Below are 13,206 nucleotides of genomic sequence, written 5' to 3'. Positions count from 1 at the left end.
ACACAGGACCCTTCGTGCTAGTAAAGGTATTCAACAGTTTAATATTATCTTGATTTATTTCTGATAAAATTTAAGTAGACACAATGCAATTACTTAATGTTCTCAAGAAAAATGTATAAAAAATTGAGTTCTGTTTTTTTAAAATAGCAGTTTCAAGAAATTTAGTCTCAAAAAAATTTAGTCTCTTGAATTAGGAGAAGGTTATCAGACTTAATGTTTCAGAAAGTACTTCAGTTAACCAAAAATTTATTCTCTATTTTTTTTTAGATTCATTTTTAAAATTTTTGGCTATTATATGATTGTATAAGTTTTCTGCATAGCATGTACATGATTTCTCTGTGTCTGCACACAAATATGTTTAGGTTAAGTGACTTGTCTGATTTAATTCCTCAATTTACCTGATTTCTACTAGTTATAAATACAACTAGTATTTGTATTTATAAATACTATGGGTATTTATAATGGGTGAAATCATATGCCATCATGATTGTGTGTGATTTTTTAAAATAATTATCGTAGAGATTATTAAATGATGGGGGAATAGGTGTATATAGTTTAAGTGATTAAATACAGAAGGCTTATGCTTGTCATACTACCATGTAATACTAATATCTTAATATACAAGAGTTGAAAAAATATGCAGTACTATCTGCATTTGAAAATTAAGAAGTGCAATCGTCTATTACCTTACAGCTGGCAGAAATCATTGCTTATTCTTTCCAATTTGGTTTTATAATTCTCATCCTTTGTGATATAATACAAGTGGAAAGAGTTGAAGTCCGTTAGGTCTAGTATTGGTCCTTGAAGGAGTTTATTACTGTCATGCTCGGTTTCCTCTTTTGTAACCTTCTTCATGTGTCCTTCATGTCCTGTGGAGAGGAGCACTGTTTTTAAGAGTACTGGGAGGGACTTTCTCACAAACTAGTGGATTAGCTGTGATGATAAGGGATAATGGGAAGTGACAATAGCTGCTTCCACTTCTCCTTTTCCAACACTCTTCCCACCCAATCCCATTAGAGCTAGGACTTTACATTCCTGATATGCTAGAGCCTGTCCTAGAATATTCTTTTTTATTGCTGTCTTTAGTGACAAAGTTTCTGATAACAATATCTTTGGCACACAACCCTATAATTAGTAAAGGCATTATCATACTTACTTTTGCCTGTTCTACTAGTGAACTAGTGAATGTAGCTAACAGCTTTCTAGTGACAAGGTGATCGCTAGTTAATATAATACTAAAGGAGCATTAAAGAAGGAACATATATAACTACTTGTGCTCTGAGAAATTCCTGAAGAATCATATTGAAACATCCCAGAACAATATAAAGTATGTCGTATTTTTGCCAGTAGTGTTGCATATCTTGAAAATGCAGGCATTTATGTAAGTCAAGCAACAATATTACTATTAAATTTTAAAATTTTGAACTGGGGCATTTATGTAAGTCAAGCAACAATATTACTATTAAATTTTAAAATTTTGTTAATATTAAGAAAAAGCACATTAGTACAGTTCAAGATTTAAGTTAACAGATTAATACAGTTAATGAAGTTAGCACATTAAAATAGCGTTAACACATTAATACAGTTCAAGATTTAAGAGGTATATATTTAATGGCCTTACATTTCTCTGCCCTCAGTACCTGATTCTCTTCCTTCAAGGCAAGCAACATTGCCAGTTTAAATAACACTTTAATATTATTATTTAAAGGACTTCTTTAGTATGCATGAATAATTAAAGTGACAGCATGGCTTCTAGAGTCAGGCATTTAAAATTTTCATTTATTTAACAGTTTTTGAACACTTACTGGGCACTTCTTGGCCCCGGGAATGTGTTAGTGAACAAATGAAACTCCTTGCTTTTGTGGAGATTACATTGTAGTGGGTGCAGACAGGCATTAAACATTTATTTAATACTTCATGTGGTGATGAGCTCTAGGAGAAAAATAAAGCTGGGTAAAAGAACAGACCCATAGGGGAGGTGCTATTTATTAGATAGGATAGTCAGAGAAAGCCTCTGGCTGATAGGGTGACATTTCAGCAGAGAATTGAATCATCTGAAGGAATGAAACATAGGACTTTCAGGAGAAAAGTATTCTAGGGAGAGGATCATCAAGGACAAAGTTTGGGAGAACATTTTCAAGGCAGTGGTATCCTGGAGTGGTAGAGGAGGACTGCCTAGTGATGGACTGACCTGGTGGGAGAATGGTGGGAGATAATCTGTAGAAGCAGGAAGAAGGTAAAGTTGCATGTGGGATGAGAGAGACTGCTGAGGGCCAGTTTATAGAAGGCTTGCATACCATCATAAGGAACTAGAACTTCATTCTGAGTAGGATGGGAATCTTGGGCTGTGGGAGTTGTATTTAAAAGGTTTGGTCTGAGTGCTTTGTGGAGAATAAACTCTAGGGGACAAGTATGAGAGCAGAGAGACACATCATGAGTCCAAAATAGCCATAGAATATGTGTAGCACTGTACTAGATACACAGTGGGTTTTATCAGATCTAGTTGGGTGTCATTTCTCTTCTGGGATTTGACTTCTACCACTGAAGAAAGGGGGGTACGAAATAAAAGTGAATTCATAATAAGTATTTATATTTTTAAATGGTAACTTTAGGAATTATAGTTAAACTCTGTAGTCATTTAAATTTGTTTGTATAGAGCTCCTAAGTATCACTTGGATCTTGAAGAAATGTGATAAGATTCCCGAAAGAATCTTCAATACCTTTTATACTTTTAGCATGCAATAATTTTTTTTCCCCTTAGGCCTTCCAAGCCTAAGGCTGAGCGGCAGAGTTTTGACAAATTAAATATTGGGTGCTATTTTTTCTTCTCTACTTTTACCAGGTGACATTTCAAATTTGAAACTGCTTTGGATTCTCTAATATGTATCAATATGATAAAAAGTATTTAAAAGTCAAAATTCTTAGACTTTAAGCAAGCAGGGTGCTAGTAATGAAAACAAATGGAATATAAAAATGTCAACATGTAAAATTGAAACTTTTGAATGACTGAATAATATATCTGCATTTGCTAGTAAACCTTCCATGTCTGATAGTGTGGAAAGGAGTTGCATCATAGGAAATAAATGTGAAATTTGAGGATCTCAGAACTCTTAATATCTAACTGGGTCAACAGTGGCACCTTTTTTTTTTTTTAATAGAGACTTTGAATAAAAAATGGGGGCGTCTGGGTGGCTCAGTTGACTCTTGATCTTGGCTCATGTCATAGCTCAGGTCATGATCTCAGCGTCCTGGCATTGAGCCCCACCTCCTTGCTAGGTGTGGAGCCTGCTTGGATTCTCTTTCACCCTCTCTCTTGTCCTCCCCCATCCCCTTGCATGTGTGCACGCACTCTGTCTTAAAAAGAAAATGACATCGTGGATAAGGGAGGCATAAAAACCAGATATGGTAAAGGTGTAGGAAGTAGATAAGCAAAATGGTCACTGTGAAGCATACTTAAATATAAATATAAATATAAATATAAATATAAATAGTGTTGAAAGGAGGGGGGAATAGAGAACGGGAAAGCCTAGCATATCGAGAGTTTAGGAAAACTTTTAAATGAGGAATTGCTGGATCCAGTCAAATTTAGAGAGTGTGTTAAAATGACTTAACTTACACACTCGAAAAGAACTCTGAGAATGAATAGTAAAGCTTTCTTGTACAACTTATGCATAACTACATAACTGTAGTTATATCCTAGAAGGGCGTCGATAATTTGTTCTTGATTTCTGTTACTTAGATCTGTTTGTCTAGAGTTCCTAAAATATGAAAATAAAATACATATCTTAGTTTGGTTCATGGAATCATGAGATTTTTGAACTGAAAATAACCTTAGAGTGATTTCTTCCCCTGCCCCTTAGTTTTACAAGTTGGAGAAGTAGAAACACAGTGGGAAATTTTCATATCCAGTTATGATGGAGGAAAGATGAGAATTTAGGTCTTCTGACTCCCAGTTCAGTGCTCTTCCACAGTGTTTTGCCTTATGTTTGTTTTGAGTTACAATTTTTTGACTCTTTCAGTTGTATATTAACAAAGACAGGAATTTTGTTGTTAAATTGCTAAGAAGGTAACAGTCTTGTGATTATCCTCCTACAAGCGAAAGTCAACCTGTAATTTGTAGGAATACATTATCTAAACTTTCAGTTTTAATTGCCAGCTTTATGATTATTTATTGCTTCCTTATGTATTTTGATTTCAATTAGTATTTTGCATAGTTAAATTAGTTTAGAAGAGTTAAGTTTGCAAAGTATAAGTGGAAATTTATCTGTTAAAAGTTTCTAGAACCTTACTAATTTTATTTAATTTTTGAAGATTTTATTTATTTGAGACAGCACGAGTGCACATGGGTAGGGGGAACGGCAGAGGGAGAAGCAGACTCCCCGCTAAGCAGGGAGCCCCATGTGTGGCTTGATCTCAGGACCCTGGGATCAGGACCTGAGCAGAAGGCAGAAGCATAACCAACTGAGCCACTCAGGTGCCCCTGAACCTTACTAATTTTAGTAAGAAGGACCAGTTTGGCTTTATAGGACATCTGACTTATGTAATATTTTAGGGCATTCATTGCCGTTTTTTTGAGGTACAAATAACTGGAAGTAGATTGTTATGGTTTTGCTGGTAAAAACCTTTGGCGCTCTTGATTTTAACATACAGCTAAGGATTTCCTTAGTACCATTTTAATTTGCTTAATAGTTTAAATTAGAGAAAGTGTCTTTACAATTAACTTAAATTTTAAGTAACTATCCTTAAAATCTTCTTGACATGATTATTTAGTAAGCCAAAATTTTACAGACTTACAGAAACAAGTTTTATTAATTTCCAATAAAATATTTAGTTCCCAAAGCTTTGAGGTAATGAGGCTATTAAGAATCAATAAATTTTGGGGCGCCTGGGTGGCTCAGTTGTTAAGTGTCGGCCTTCGGCTCAGGGCGTAATCCCAGCATTCTGGGATTGAGCCCCACATCAGGCTCCTCCGCTGGGAGCCTGCTTCTTCGTCTCCCACTCTCCCTGCTTCTGTTCCCTCTCTCGCTGGCTGTCTCTCTGTCAAATAAATAAATAAAATCTTTAAAAAAAAATCAAATTTTGATGCAGTGAATTTTCTTGTAAAAGCATACTTAAGAGGACTATAAATGTAATATATATCCTATGTATCTTTTTGTTTTGTAAATTTTACCTCAATTCTGAATATAGTGTAGTGGTTGAACAAATACATTTTTTTGTGTGTGTGGATGTGTATTAAATCACTGAATCTAGCTAAAAGTCAGTTTCTCCATTTGTAAAATGGGAATAATATTAGTGCTTATGGCACAGCATTGTAAAGGTTTAATGAGATAATGTGTGTTAAGAATGTAGACTTTTTCTTCTCCTAGAAGACACCAAACTGCAGATGACATTGGTTCTGCAGGAGGGCCTAGAGACCTGGGGTGCATGTGGGGGGCTGCAGTGGGAGGCCAAGGTAGGGACCTCCAGGGGAGTCCTGGCTGTGGGAGGGGTGGGGCCGAGGCAAAGCCGAGGTTAAGGAGTGGATCCCGGTCACCAAGCTGGGCCGCCAGGTCAAGGACATGAAGATCAAGTCCCTGCAAGAGATCTATCTTGTCTCTCTGCCCATCAGGGAATCTGAGATCACTGACTCTTTTCTGGGCGCATCCCTCAAGGATGAAGTTTTGAAGATTATACTTGTGTAAAAGCAGACCCGTGCTGCCCTGCAGACCAGGTTCTAGGCATTTGTTGCTATCGGAGAGTGCAGTGGACACGTCAGTCTGGGTGTTAAGTGCTCCAAGGAGGTAGCCACTGCCGTCCATGGAGCCATCATCCTGGCCGAGCTCTCCATTGTCCCCATGCTGTGAAACTACTAGGGGAACAAGATCAGCAAGCCCCACACTGTCCCTCACAAGGTGACCGGCCGCTGGGGCTCTGTGCTTGTGCACCTCATCCCTGCCTCCAGAGACACTGGCCCGCTCAGCCGCTGTGGCCAAGAAGCTCCTGATGATGGCTCGTATTGACAGCTGCTCTACCTTGGCTAGGGGCTGCACTGTCACCCTGGGCAAGTTTGCCAAGGCCACTTTGGACGTCATTTCCAAGACCTGCAGCTGTCTCACCTCTGACCTGTGGAAAGAGACTGTGTTCACCAAGTCTCCCTATCAGTGATTCACTGACCATCTTGTAAAGACCCATACCAGAGTCTCGGTGTAGAGGACCCAGGCTCCAGCTGTGGCCACGACATCATTTTATATAAGAAAAACAAAGTGAATTAAAGCCTGGGGAAAAAAAAACGTAGACTTCCTGAGTTCATATCCCAATTCTGCTGCTTATTTAGTTGTATGACCTTATAAAAGTTATGTAGCCCTTCTTGGCTTCCTTTGTTCAGTCCTCTTGAGTCTTCCGTAAAGGAAGCCTATGTTTGCAATGGAGTCTTTTTTTTTTTTTTTGTTAAGCTTATTTCTTGCTCAGAGATGTGGGGATCCAGAGGTCTGTTTTCATTTTGGATTGTGTCTCTTTTTAGTCCCACCTCGGGGTGTTTCTGCTCGTACAGTTTTTGTGATAGGAGTTCTAGCATTTTCATATGCATTTCGTATGCTCATGGAAGTGATGTGGTAGAGAGCGGGAGAAGGGAAGGAAAGAAGTTGATGATACAGAAGAGGAGATTTGCTGAGTTGGTGGTAGGGATTGGAGCTTGTACAGGAGGGAAGGGGTTAGATAGAGAAGAGAATAGATAGTTCATTTAGCATAACAAGAAGGAAGGCAGAGCATGTGGGTGCAGATAGATGCTGATACTGTGGGTGGATGTGATAATTCCTGGAAATCCTCTTCCGACTGCTTTAATTTTCTCAGCAAGCCATTAGCTGAGAGTGAGAAAGGGCATGGAAGAAGATATTAGAAGTTTGAGGAGAGGAGAGCGCATGTAAGTGTTTGGGGAAGTGGGAGAGTGAATGGGCTAGGAAAATAGATTATGATTACCAGGCAGAATTTCGGGGTCAGTTGAGGTTAAAGGTCATGAGTTAAAAATGAGGCCAGTCAGCTTGGTTGTGTGCTTTTTTGCTCCAGCGTTCTCCTTTAGTAGTAGGAGAACAGAGAATTGATTTTGAGCAGGATTGTGGTTTTGCAAAGTATGTCCAAGTGAGAGGAGAGTGAATGCTCATAACGATCCATCTTGGAATTTAAACTGGGTAAGGAGAGGAGAGAGGACTTCAGTGGGGAGGGAGAGTGAAAAGATAGTTCGGTCAGTAGATTTGAGGTTCTGCTGGGATCAAATGTTGGCAGGAGTTCATGTATGAGAAGGAATGAGCTAGTAAGATAGAAGATGTATTCAAAAGTGGTTGCATAAAATTGAAATTGTTGAGAAGAGTGCATTGCAGTGTGTGGCTAAGGTAGGGTTACATTTAGTTCTTTGATCTTCAAGCAACTCTGTGATGTAAATAGTGTAAGCATCATTATTCATGTTCTATAGATGAAAAAACTGAAGCTCTGAGAGGTTGGACAGTTGCCCCAAGGTCACAAAACTAGGACTCATACTCTGTTGCTCTGGTTCTCAATATGCACTCCTCTCCATGCTGTATCAATTTCTGAAAGTTAGTGACTCACTATCTTCCCTTTGAAACTAAAGGGCAACCTCAAATCAAGACTTTTAATAAATGTACATGAGCAAAATTATTTTGTTCAGAAATCTTTGGAGACTAACTTTGGGGTGGGGTGATGTTAAAGGGTTCATTACTTCTGTTATTATGTAACTGATCTTAACTGAAAACACACACACGAGAGGCTTAAATATGATAGTTTTGTTTAAGCTCCCTTTTGTAAGGAGACTTAAGGTGGGTGGGGGACAGGACAAGTAAGAATGTACTATTCTTTCAGCAGCATGCCTGGACAGACAGCTGTGCTGTCAAATGTGTCTGCCCAAATCCATGTGCATTCTTTATGGTGGCAGTTTGCACCATTGCAAGTCCCTTGGAAAGGATAGTTGGCTGTTGGATAATATCCATATGGGATATGATTGTCTTCTCTCCCCCCGCAAGACAGTAATTATGCTTTTTCTTTGTGTTTTTGTACATTTAGCTTTGTGTTTGGGGGTAGACTTTGAAGAGTTCTTTATGAAGGAAGAATAAAAGAATTATAATTAAATATAATATGAACTTATATTACCATTTTTAATGTTTGCCAGAGTATTAAAATAGGATGCCTAAATTTCAGATGTTTCTTTTCTTTTTTTAAAAGTTGTTTTAATTATGGTAAAATACACATGACATCAAACATCATCTTCTCAGATAATGTCTTAATATACTTTAGATTATATATATTTTGTTCATATAATACTTGGTGTAAAATGGGAGTAGTTTCCTATGGATGATGCTTAAATGCCCTTTGGCCAAAGGAGCCCTTTCCTATCTGTTGCCACTCTTTTGTCTCCTACCTGCTACTGGTACTGAAGCCTTTTACCTCACTAGAATGGAGCCTCATGACAGAACAGGGGGGTAGAGAAGTGGTAAATCTTAGCAGCCGATGCCCCCTCCTCCAATATTTGTGAAATGGGGGTTGTATCTACTCTTTTCTTCCTTCGCTCTGGAGGCTTTTTGCCAGCTCCTTGGAGAGAATGTATAAGAAAACCTGAGTCTGAGTGATACAACTCTGATCTTGTTACTTCCTTAAGAGCTTTCATTTCTTACCATCGTAAGGATGACGTCTAAACTCCTTAGCAGAGCATCATCCAAGGCTTTCATGATCTGCTGCTGCCTCGTCTCATACATGCTGTCTGGGTTCCAGCCGTTCTAAAATACATGCAGTTCCCTAAGTATGGTCTGTGCCTGGCATATAGATGGTCCAGAAATATTTCTAGAGAGAATGAATCTCTGTCTCTATCTATATCTTGAAGTTGTACTTTTTTACATGCAAACTTTTATTCCGTGGCTAACTCTTTCAGACTCAGGCCAAGAATCCTATATCAAGAGGCCGCCTCTGTTTTTGTCTATACTAGTAAGCTCTCTTGCTCTACGGTATCAAAACATTCAGGCCACATCTCTGTATATGATAGCTGATTGACTTCTTTGTTTCTCTCAGTAATATATGAGATGCTTAGGGCCAGGGACCATGTGTTACTTACCTTAGTACCCCATAGCTCTTGGCCTATCCTTCATAGGCATCTTCTATTATTAAAACCCTTTTAGCTGTTCCTCTTGTTTCCTGATGTTTACAGTATGTATGTTATGTATTCAGTATTCCCGCCATTTGTATTTCATTTCTTTGCCTTCCTAAGTGAAAATTACATGGACACTTAACTTGTGAAATAATCAGGTTTTTTTTTTAAGATTTTATTTATTTATTTGACAGAGCACAAGCAGGGGTGTGGCAAGCAGAGGGAGAGGGAGAAGCAGGCTCCCAGCTGAGCAGGGAGCCCGATGTGGGGCTTGATCCCAGGACCCCGGGATCATAACCTGAGCCTCAGGTAGCCCCTTAACCAACTGAGCCACCCAAGCACTCCTAATGAGTATCTGTCATACATCATAATTAGTACAGTCTTGCTTATTATGGGATTGGGATGTTGGGTAGGAAAATTAGAATTTCACACTTCACTTCTGTAGAGGACTTATCTGAGCACTTTAAGTAGCTGGACAAGATTACATAAGCTTTACCCTTCTAGATCAGTACATTTGAACTTGCACACTTTATTTTTTATTATTAATTTTTTTCATTTTTTTAATTAACATAGAATATATTATTTGTTTCAGGGGTGCAGGTCTGTGATTCGTCAGTCTTACACAATACACAGCGCTCACCACAACACATACCCTCCCCAGTGTCCATTACTCAGCCACCCTCCAGCAACCCTCAGTTTGTTTCCTAAGATTAAGAGCCTCTTATGGTTTATCTCCCTCTCTGGTTTTGTCTTGTTTCATTTTTTCCTCTCTTCCCCTGTGATCCTCTGCATTGTTTCTTAAATTCCACATATCAGTGAGATCATATGATAATTGTCTTTCTCTGATTGACTTATTATTTCACTTAGCATAATACCCTCTGGTTCCATCCTCATCATTGCAAATGGCAAGATTTCATTTTTTGGTGGCTGTGTAATATTCCATTGTGTATATATACCACATCTTCTTTATCCATTCATTTGTCAATGGACATCTGGGCTCTTTCCATAGTTTGGCTATTGTGGACACTGCTGCTATAAACGTTGGGATGCAGGTGCCCCTTTCGATCACTACACCTGCGTCTTTGAGGTAAATACCCAGTAGTGCAATTTTTGGGTTGTATGGTAGCTGTATTTTCAACTTTCGAGGAACCTCCATACTGTTTTCCAGAGTGGCTGCACCAGCCTGCATTCCCACCAACAGTGCAGGAGTGTTCCCCTTTCCCTGCATCCCCACCAACATCCTTCGTTTCCTGACTTGTTAATTTTAGCCATTCTGACTGGTGTGAGGTGGTATCTCATTGTGGTTTTTATTTGTATTTCCCTGATGCCGAGTGATGTTGAGCACTTTTCGTGTGTCTCTTGGCCATTTGGATGTCTTTTTTGCAGAAATGTCTGTTGGTGTCTTCTGCCCATTTCTTGATTGGATTATTTGTTCTTTGGGTGTTGAGTTTGATAAGTTCTTTATAGATTTTGGATTAGCCCTTTATCTGGTATGTCATTTGCAGATATCTTCTCCCATTCTTGTTTGTTTGTCTTGGCTGTCTTTTGGTTTTGTGGACTGTTTGCTGTGCAAAAGCTTTTTATCTTGATGAAGTGAATTTGCGCATTTTAAATTGCTGACTTGTTAAATTGTTCTTAAGTAGGACCTTTTTTTTTTTTTTTTAAGATTTTATTTATTTATTCGACAGAGATACAGACAGCCAGCGAGAGAGGGAACACAAGCAGGGGGAGTGGGAGAGGAAGAAGCAGCTCATAGCAGAGGAGCCTGATGCAGGGCTCAATCCCACAACGCCGGGACCATGCCCTGAGCCGAAGGCAGACGCCCAACCGCTGTGCCCCCCAGGCGCCCCTTAAGTAGGAACTTGTTAAATTGTTCTTACTTAAGATGTAACTATTGTTAATGCATTTCTGTTTCCTAATTTCCACTCTTTTATCACTATTGCTTTTCTTTCTTACTCTCTTTATTTTAAAAATTTATTTATTTTGGAGAGAGAAAAAGTGAGCCTGCAAGTGGGGGGGAATGGGAGAGGGAGAGAGAATCTTGCAGACTCTGTGCTGAGCACAGAGCCTGAAGTGGGGCTCAGTCTCATGACCCTGAGATCATGACCTGAGCTGAAACCAAGAGTTGGGCCCTTAACTGACTGAGCCACTCAGGTGTCCCTTTTCTTTCTTACTCTTGACGTCAAAAGTTGTGTCATTTGTGTATTCCTTAGAATTAATGACTTAGTCAGTGGATGACACATTATTTGTTTATGTGAGAAGGGTTTATTTTAGATGTTCTTCCTTTTTAGAGTCCAGAATCTTAATCATTTTACCGTAAGTTTTACTCTCTTTTTTCCTAATTTTAGTGTGAAATCATTTAGGTAAACAATAAAGGAAACCAAAAGCATACTAAAAATATCTTGGATTTTTTTTGGCGTGAACCTAAGTACAATAGAGATTTATTATATAAACAGCAATTGAGTGAAACCCCAAATTTATTTAGATGTATTTAAATAATTTTTTAAAATTAAAATTAGCATGTGGTATTGAAGACATTTTTTTAATGTTTTTTTATTATATTATGTTAGTCACCATACAGTACATCCCTGGTTTCTGATGTAAAGTTCGATGATTGATTAGTTGCGTATAACACCCAGTGCACCATGCAATACGTGCCCTCCTTACTACCCATCGCCAGTCTATCCCATTCCCCCACCCCCTCCCCTCTGAAGCCCTCTGTTTGTTTCTCAGAGTATAGTCTCTCATGTGTCATTCCCCCTTCTGACATTTCTAATAACTTTTTTCCTGGTGTTGGCCTACTTTTCTATGCCAGAGCTACCTGCCTACAGTAGATAAGCTTTTATGGGATTTACTCTTTTAAAACATTTTTGTATTGCTTAAAAATATATGTAACATAAAATTCGTCATTTTAATCATTTTTAAGTATGCAATTGGTGGCATTAAATATGTCACAGTGTAATACAACCATCACCACTATCTATTTGCGGACCTTTACAAACAACCCAAACAAAATGTCTCCCCATTCCTCTCTCCTCGAAGTCCCTGGGAACCTCGAATCTACTTTCTGTCTTTAAGAATTTGCCTATTCTAGGTATTTCACATAAATGCATTTAGTTTATTTCATTAGCACAGTTTTCAAGGTTCACTATCTTATAGCATGTACCAGAACTTTGTTCTTTTTTTTTTAAAGTTTTATTTTTTTTTAAAGATTTTATTTATTTGACAGTGTGAGAGCGAGCAAGCGAGCACAGGCAGAGGGAGCAGTAGAGGGAGAGGGACAAGCAGACTCCCTGCTCAGCAGGGAGTCTGATGCCAGGCTGCATCCCAGGACCTGAGCAAAGGCAGATGCATAACCAACTGAGCCACCCGGGCGCCCCTAAAGTTTTATTTTAAGTAATCTCTGAACGCAGTGTGGGGCTCTAGCTCACAGCCCTGAGATCAAGCATCGCATGCTTTTCTCACTGAGCCAGTCAGGTGCCCCAGAACTTCATTCCTTTTTATGGCTGCATAATATTCTATTTTATGTATATACAACAGTTTGTTTATTCATTTCTTGGACTCTTGGGTTGTTTCTACCTTTAGACTGTTGGGAATAGTGCTCTAGTGAACATTAGCATGTAAGCTTCTGTTTGAATCCCTATTCTGGGTTTTTTTTAGTATATACCTGGGAGTGGAATTGTTGGGTCATTTGATAATTCTGTGTTTAGTTTTTTGAGAAACCACCAAACTGTTTTCCACAAGGACTGTACCATTTTACATACCTACCTGCAATGTCCTGGGATTCTTAAGAGGGAATTCTACCTACAGCATCTTTAACTAGTTATGTATTACCTTGGATGAGTCTTTTAACCGGTTTTTGTTTTTCAGTTACCTTGCTGTTAAAACTGGAGCTTGAATTAGATAAAAAAGTGTCTCTTATCTCTAAAATTCTGTGATATTACAGTAAATTGCCATGATTTGCAGTTCTTTAGTCCTTCTCTCCCCTTTTTAAATTTCTTTTCTTTTCTTTTTTTTTTTTATTATTATGTTAGTCACCATACAGTACATCCCCGGATTCCGATGCAAAGTTCGATGCTTCA

General features: G+C 38.5%; 1 pseudogene; it reads left to right on the top strand.

The window, feature by feature from the left end:
* Positions 1 to 3,333: 3,333 nt before the first annotated feature.
* LOC117803420 lies at positions 3,334 to 8,056 on the top strand (annotated as a pseudogene).
* Positions 8,057 to 13,206: the final 5,150 nt, after the last annotated feature.

The sequence above is a fragment of the Ailuropoda melanoleuca genome, chromosome 8 (assembly GCF_002007445.2).
Source record: "Ailuropoda melanoleuca isolate Jingjing chromosome 8, ASM200744v2, whole genome shotgun sequence".
NCBI lineage: Eukaryota > Metazoa > Chordata > Mammalia > Carnivora > Ursidae > Ailuropoda > Ailuropoda melanoleuca.
The sequence above is the reverse complement of the archived record's forward strand: the minus strand, read 5'-3'. Positions and strand labels throughout refer to the sequence as shown.